An 8,043-nucleotide genomic window follows, 5' to 3' on the forward strand; every position below is an offset into this window, starting at 1 on the left:
TTGTGATGAAAGAAGAAATGGGGAGAGAAGAAATGTTTGCATTTGACGAGATAATCGAATGATTGAAATGTTGAGCTGAATCTTTATTATCGATATCTCGATCTTAATGTAAATTTTTATATATGGAAAAATATCTGTGATGAAAGAAGAAATGGGGGGAGAAGAAATGTTTGCATTTGACGAGATAATCGAATGATTGAAATGTTGAGCTGAATCTTTATTATCGATATCTCGATCTTAATGTAAATTTTTATATATGGAAAAATATCTGTGATGAAAGAAGAAATGTTTGCATTCGACGAATTAATTAAAAAGTTGAAAAATGAAAGAGAATAATTGTTTATTGCGAATATTAATAGCCGAATTCGTCGAATGCGAACTCGAAATAACTGAAAATTCTTCCTACTTTTGAAAGTAATTAACCATCCCCCCGTACCGTAACGAATCTTTCGAATCGACTGATCGAACGGATATTAAATATTAGCGGAAAGAGAGGATTTTGCAGCGTATTATCAGCATCGAGATAAAAAAGAAAAAGAAAGAAGAAGAAGAAGAGAAAAAAAAAAAGGTTATATAAGACGCATTGACAGGTTCGCTCTACTCTCTGCTGGTCGCATTCCAGACATGCGTCGTTCTCAGGCGACGGAGACGACGAGGGGTTGGAAAAGCGCGGAAAACGCGGCGGAGAGCTTGTCTGCCGTTCAAGAAATGTAGCCTCATAAGTGTCAAGCGCATTTTCCCGCTGCCACTTATCCGGGAGACAATATCGAGCGGCTGAGGAGCGCGTGGCCTGCGCGCCGGATGCAACCCCCTGTGTGCACCCTCTCTCTCTCTGTGTGCATCGTGGGCTGGCGGTTTTCAGCCGAGAACGGAATGCAGCCAGGTGGATGCAGCAGGACATTGTGCATCCTCCATCTCTGTGCTCCCCGCAGGGATGATACATGGTGGATTAATTGAACTGTCGAATATTGACATTCCGGTGAAAACGGCGCGTGTTTACGTCGTGATGGTGCCCGCGCCTTTGTACATTACCCTCCCTCCCGATTCGATTCCCTTCCTTTGCCCATCTCCCCTTTCCATTCTTTGAATTTTTCCAACTTTATTTGCGTGTATTAATTCGTTCCCCCCTTCGGTTATGTCTCTTGTCGAGATTCTAATAGGTTTCGATGATTCGATATTTGTTTCAGTATCCCTTTGCAGTCGATCGTACGCAATAATCGGTTCAATTTGCAAATATTCGATTCACGGATCAGATACCAGAGGTAATAAACGAATCGTAAAGCGGCTCGAATCGAACGATAATCTTATTCTTATGAATAGAAAGAATAGGTGGACAGAGCTTCCGTCTTTTTTATTTCGAGCGTGTATCTATAGTTCCATTAACGAAGGATTCTTTGCTGCGAGTGATATCTTTAATTTACAAACAAATCCAACAAATATTCTTTGATTTCACGTATTAAAATGATCCATCACCATTCGATCATTTACACTGTTCTACTATTAATTTATTCGAGCCTCTTTTTTTTTTTTTACATTTCAAACATCGCGTTCGACATTAGCTCCATTGAAAATCCGTGTCTTGAACGCGCAAAGGGACGTTCCGGTTAATCGTCGATTATTGCGGGACAATGGTAAAAGCGGGAAAGCATGCTTATCCAATTTGTTCATGGGGGAAAAATGGAGGAGAAATCGAGCGCAAGCTAGTAATGGCAATTAGCCGTATATAGCACGATACAACGAAATCGGAATTTTACCCCTTTGAACCTCCCTATTCTTCAAAGGGGAGGCCTTATAATTTTTATTTCACGGAGATATTATTCGCTCTTTCTCCGTCGAATCGTTTTCGACTCTTTCTCGAAATCGTTTTTCTCCCCCTTCCCTCGTTTTCGATAATATCGTAATTCCTCCCGCGAGATCAGGTTGACAAATCGAGCGATGCTCGATATTTAAAGGCGATAAAAGCGGGATTATCGACGAGAATCGTCCAATCTCTTAAACGTCGATTTAACGTCCTTTTCGTCTTTCCGATACTTCGCTTCTTAACTCGGTTCTTAATTCAAGAGGCATCAATTTTCAGGCGATACGGACACGCGAGGTCAGCTCCAATCGGGGGATTTGACTTAACTTTGAATTATTAAAGATATATAGGTATATTGCAGATTCTCTCTTGAAATAAAATATACTTTTTGAACATTGTCAAAATTATCGTTTCTTCTCACGTTTACTTGTTTTGATCATTTCTTCAATTTTTTCTTAGATACGATATTTTTGGAATTATAATCAAAATTTTATAGATAACGGGATGTTATAGATATAATATCTCGTCCCTTGGTTAATATTTGAGCATATATAGGGACTGTATATAAGGGGAGAAGCGAGGAAAATTGCCCTGTTTACGTTTCGAAAGAGGCTTTTAAAGCAGAGCGACGATAATGGGACGGGTTTTGTCTGCATTTACCAGTAAATTATTCGCTACTAATGCGACAGGCATACGACGATCGCTGGGACGAAGATATCTTGCGCGAGGTATGAAAGAAGCCACGGAATTGTTTTCAGTTTTGGCCGGGGACAAAGAGCTCGTTAAGGATCGATCAAAATTTCACGCGGTCCGAGGTCCCTTTGACGTCGTTCCTCGCTCCTGCTCCTCGCTTTGACTCGATAAAGTACGTAGGGGGAGAGGATCGAGAAAATTTGCCATTTACCACGTTATACGATATAGCGTTGTACGCCGCTATTAACGGGGCCGCATAGACCCCTTCGCAGATTATAATAGGAATGTGAATTTTCTGTGCACCTTTGTTATTTGGGCCATGCGTGATAAGGGAAATAGCGCGTGATAAAGGAACTATCCGAGTGTAATTTCGAAAATTGTTCGTCCATTTATGGGATATCGTTCGAACGGTAATAAACATCGAATAACGATAAAATTTCTCTTAAAGAATTTTATCTTTTCACGGTTGTTTCTCTTTTCCTCCCGTAAATCTCGCGTAAAATTCTTAGGATATTTTTAACTTTTGGGTGCATCCAATTTCGAATATTCGAAAATCGAGATTTTATTCTACAATAGTTTAAATTATCTATAGTTTAGTCGTTGATAATTGATGACGAAACTTTAATATTCGGTTCACAAAAGTTTATCGTGACGATGATACAAAGAAGATAAAATACAATAATGGGATGGACACGTACGTGGAAGAAAGAAAAGATGGAACGATAGTTACATCCATTTCGGGGCAAAGAAGGCGCGAACGAGTCCGAGGCGTTAATTACCGTATAAAGTGAAGAGTCGAACGAGGAGGAGGAGTAGGAAGCAACTTTTCTCCGCGAAGGAACAACGTTTTCGTTGGGAGAAAGAAGCGAGCAGGAAGCCTCGTTCTTCAAGAAAATTAAGCCAATTAACCCCTCGAGTTCAAGAAAGAGAGAGAGAGAGAGAGAGACAGACAGTTCAGAAAGAGAGTTCCTTTCAGCTGGCAGCAGTCCAGCGATTCCGCCAATCCCCTGTTTCTGGGGAAAAAGCCTGTGGCTGGCGATCCGTCGTCGATGAAACTTTCCACGATGCGTCTTCCAAACCATTTCTGCAAACAGTAATTAAACCCCCTTCCGCGATTAATCAAACGTCTCTTTCCTTTAATTTCTCTCTGGAAATTTTCCTCCGAGAATATAACCGAGTTGCGAATATTACCCTCGCGTCTCTTTTCCATTTTTCCTTTCTTTTTTTCTCTCTGCACTTCTCGCTTGTTTCTACAATTTTTTTTTTCCTCCCCCAAAGTGGAAGCAGAGAGACCTTTGCTCGTATCGTATCGGTATTCGTATCGTCAATTGACGGCCAGCCTCGAATATATTCGGTCGATCGCGATTCTTTTCCATTCATCAACCGCTGTTGTGTTCGATTCTGTAACGCCTCGCGCTATCGCGCCGTGGCAATAATAACGAGAAGGAATAATGGTGGCCGGTGAAAAGCTCGATGAATATGGTTCGTTGGAGTGCAGTCGATTCGACTCGTATCGACGAACGTTTCTGTGTCGAAGGGGAGGAAACGATCGTTTCAAACATTGTGCAATTTCTCTTCCCTTTCATCTTTTTCCCCTTTTTTTTCTTTCTTTCTTTCTTTTTTTTTTATCCCTGACCAGATAAAAGAAACATCCTCGACGATGGAAAAGAGGCGTTATTTCTCGATTAAATTAATTTTAAATGTGACACGATCATATTCCCATTTGCATTTGTAAGATACCAATAAGATTTCCAGGATGTGTCTCATCGTTTATGTGTATATATATATACAGGTACACCATTCACCCCGGAGGAACGCGAATATTTTTCCGGAAATTGTTTGCGTGCGATGGAAACGTTGCGCGATATCAACGATTTATTGCAACGTTAAATGGCTCGAGATCGTTTTATACTCGAAAATTAACGTGAGCCGAGGTGCCACGAAATCTCGTTGGAAACAATTTTGGGATTGTCGGGACGAGAGAAAGATTTCGATAAGACGAAGAAAAATACGTGGAGGTATCTCGAATCTTGGCCAGTTTTAACGAAACAGAGATCGGTAGTCGACGATAGAAATTATTCAGAAAAAAGCGGAAAGTTTATCAGACATTTGCATGCGTAATACACTGGTCGTTAACTGGTCGCTCTATTATAACGGCGATAAAAACACTTTAACCGTGAATGGATAATATAGTGAAGATGTACAGGAGATAGAAATATTCGCAAACTCGCGAAAAGTGTTCGTATAAATCTGAGAAATGATTTTTTCGATCGAAGAGCGTTGCAGAAAATTTTTCGTCGAACTTTTATAATTAGAATTATTCGTGTCTGAATTTTAGACGCTTATGTAACTCTTTTTTAAACGATATTTCTCGACAAGTAAATTTACACGAACTTTTTTCCTCTCATCCACTCGACCACTCTGTACGACAACGCTATATAACTTTCGTCTCAATGCGTATACATATACACATATGTATACGTGGTATAAGCCACTCGAAAAATTCATTTTCCGTTTCCTTGGACTCTTCCGCCGTTTAAAAAAGGCAAGGATAACCGATGTTCCGTGACGGGCTACTCTAAAGGGTTAATAAAATTGGCCGGGTAATATGCATACTTCCCTGGAACTTGGGGAAATGGCCGGTGGACGAGGCAAGCTGACGCTCAACCTGGTTCCAACAACCTGATCCCTTTTTACCATACTTTTTTAATCTTCCTTCCGTCCTCCTCTCCCTTCCTCCTCTTCCCCCTCCCCCTCCCGGCGAACGCAGTTTGTTCGAAACTTCGTTTGCACTCGCTTAAGGAAAGTTACCTAGGGAAAAAGTGCGCTTAGGCAGCTCGTCTACTTGCTTCTGTTGGCTAATCGCTGATTCCAAGAATGGCTTCAATGGACGGCAGCCGCCCATCCGCTAACCGAATCACCGTAGATATGAATCTAATTTTCCGTCGAGTGCAAAGTTCATTTTGAAGTCCATTTCCAAGTGGAAGATACCGCGTGGATAATTTTTGGAATAGCTTGGAATGGGATCGGGGATCTTTACATCGGAGATAGCAGGGGCAATAACGTGGAAGGAAGGGAAGAAGTCCTTGGAATAAGACGTGGAGACCCCCGGATACCACCGGGGGTTACAGCCACGGATTCGAATCCGATATGGATACGTAAAACGAGACGGTTCTACGATAGAAATAACGTAATGTATTTTTTTTTCTTTTCTTTCTTTTTCTTCTTTCTTTCTTTTTTTTTTGGAACTTTCTTACAAATATGATAGCAAAGTTTGTCGGTTTTCTCGTGGAAAAATCTCGTAAGTAAAAAGATGAGAGGTTTCCTTCAGATCTTCTTTGATGGGTTCGGGGCAAATAGCATTTGGGAAATTGGGAATACCGGAGGTTAACGTTATTTGGAAAGTGTCTGTTGTAAAAGTTGTACGCGAAACGACGTTTATTTTAAAAGAAAGGAAAAATACCTTAAAGTTCTTCTCTTTGTATAACTTTCCAATCGTGATGAGACTTAATAAATTGTCAAGAGATCGGTAAAAGAAGAGCTAAGAAAGGAAGAGTTTCATCGAGGAGAGTTCATCGTTCGATGAACTTGTTGATCGGTATCAAATCAAAGATCCAACGGATGGATCGTGTTGAGGAATAATTAGATCACGATTATTTCTGCTAAATATTCGCCTAAATTCGTGACTGCGGATTCCGTTAAAAATGAAGGAGTACTCGCATCTCTTGAATTTCATCGCGAAACATCGTTTCCCTCCCTTCTATTTGTAAATACCGATATTTATCAATTACGAGATTGAACGTTTGTTCTTTTTTTTTCTTCTTCTTCTTCTTCGATTTTACACGCGTCGCTAAATTAAAAACCGAAAAAGAGGAAAAATAGAACGCACGAAAAAATTTAACGGAACAACGTTTCCATGGAATACCAACGTTAACCGCGTAACGTCTCGACGTCCCTGAAACGAGAATCGACCGTTCAAAAACGAGTTCTTCAGAAAGGAAGAAAAAAAACGGAGCGGGCAGGTGTATTTCGATGCAACAAACGGACGAAAAATCACGTCTCGATAGGGAATTCTCCGCTATACGTAGTAAATGGAATTTCGACGTTAAATACTGGTCAGCGATTGGCGTGGTTCTGTTCGATGAAAAAAAAAAAAAGAGAGAGAAAGAGAGAGCGAGAGAGAGAGAGAAGAATGGAATAGAGAAAAACACGGCGAAGGTTGAAACAAATTTGGCCGCAACGTATGCTGATTTTCGGAATGTTCCACGTGTTATCGAATGATTCGCGGGTCTTGTTAGTTTCAACGCACGTTTCAAAACGTTTTGCGATCGGTTTGCATTTTATTCGACGAGGACACGCGCGCGTGCGTGCTCGCATGAAAACGTAACGTAAACGCGCGTTCACGTCTATATGTGTTTACTCGGTGTATTTCACGTGCGTAATAAAAATCGCTAATATTTTCGTTACAAGCTTGGCGGAGAACGAACGGTACGCGTAATAAAAGGAATTATTTTCGAAACCGTGGAACGTCATTTTTACATACACACATATATATATATATATATATACGTGTGTGCATGGTATTACGCGTACGTAGGTGCGAAAAAAATGGGGGGATGAAAACTGCGTTGAAGGGTGGAAAAATATACATACGTTTCAAATCGTTTTTCGCAGGATAAGGGAAAATATTAATATAAAAAGCCGGCATCACGTTCGCAAATCCCGATTCATTTGCCGCATTACGAATCGTGTGATTTATTCAAGCGCATATCCGTCGATTAATATCGAGCGTTGTACACGATTATCGGAGGAGGAATGACTTATTGTGTCCCCGTCTATCTTCGACGTGTCTTTTTATCGCGTTTATCTCGGTTCTTTTTCCTTTTTTTTTTTTTTTTCTGGTTTTGCTCGATCGAGCGGAAGTTTGATAAAAATTTCGTGTAAATCGAGCGTTGTTCAAGTAGGTGGTGATACCGAATTCTCTCGCGCGATTGAACGCACACATTTATAAAATTATATATAAATACATCGATAAATGTTTGTACTTTTAATAACAAAATTATATTTCGAATTCGAACGAATTCGCGAGTAATTCGATGAAAATAAAATGTTTTATATTATTTCTCGAGCTCAATTGATGAAGCGATGGGGAAAAATAAGGAATTGCCTCAAGGAAAAGGATTGATCGGCGAAGAAGGGGAAATCGAAAATTTCTAAATTCCGCAAACTCGGATTGATCCCATCCCGAAACGGTTGGTAACTTCAAACCAATCCTTGCATCCGCAATTTAGAACACCCTCCTCTATTCAACCCACCCATCCCGCGATCGTTCTCGATCGTCTCGAAGACCCGTAGCAAGCAGAAGAGGAGGCGCGGAGTCAGCGAATCGTGGCGAATCGTAGGGGCGCAAAGAAGAGGGTGCGGCGGGCAGACAAGAAGACTCGCGTGTTTCAAGTTCCTGTCTATCGAAAAGGTATTTATTCGAGACGCCGCACCCCCTTTTTTAGAACGCGATTCTAACTGCTCTTTTAAAACCCCTTCATCGACCCCCC

The 8,043-nt window shown here is 40.8% G+C and overlaps 1 protein-coding gene across 1 annotated transcript in view; it reads right to left on the bottom strand.

Annotated features, from left to right (window-relative positions):
• Positions 1–8,043, bottom strand: part of LOC102677630 (beta-1-syntrophin-like) — a gene marked incomplete at its 5' end in the record, with an annotated part of 144,008 nt that overhangs the window by 22,435 nt on the left and 113,530 nt on the right. The window lies entirely within an intron of this gene.

The sequence above is a fragment of the Apis dorsata genome, unplaced genomic scaffold (genome assembly GCF_000469605.1).
Source record: "Apis dorsata unplaced genomic scaffold, Apis dorsata 1.3 scaffold_390, whole genome shotgun sequence".
Lineage (NCBI taxonomy): Eukaryota > Metazoa > Arthropoda > Insecta > Hymenoptera > Apidae > Apis > Apis dorsata.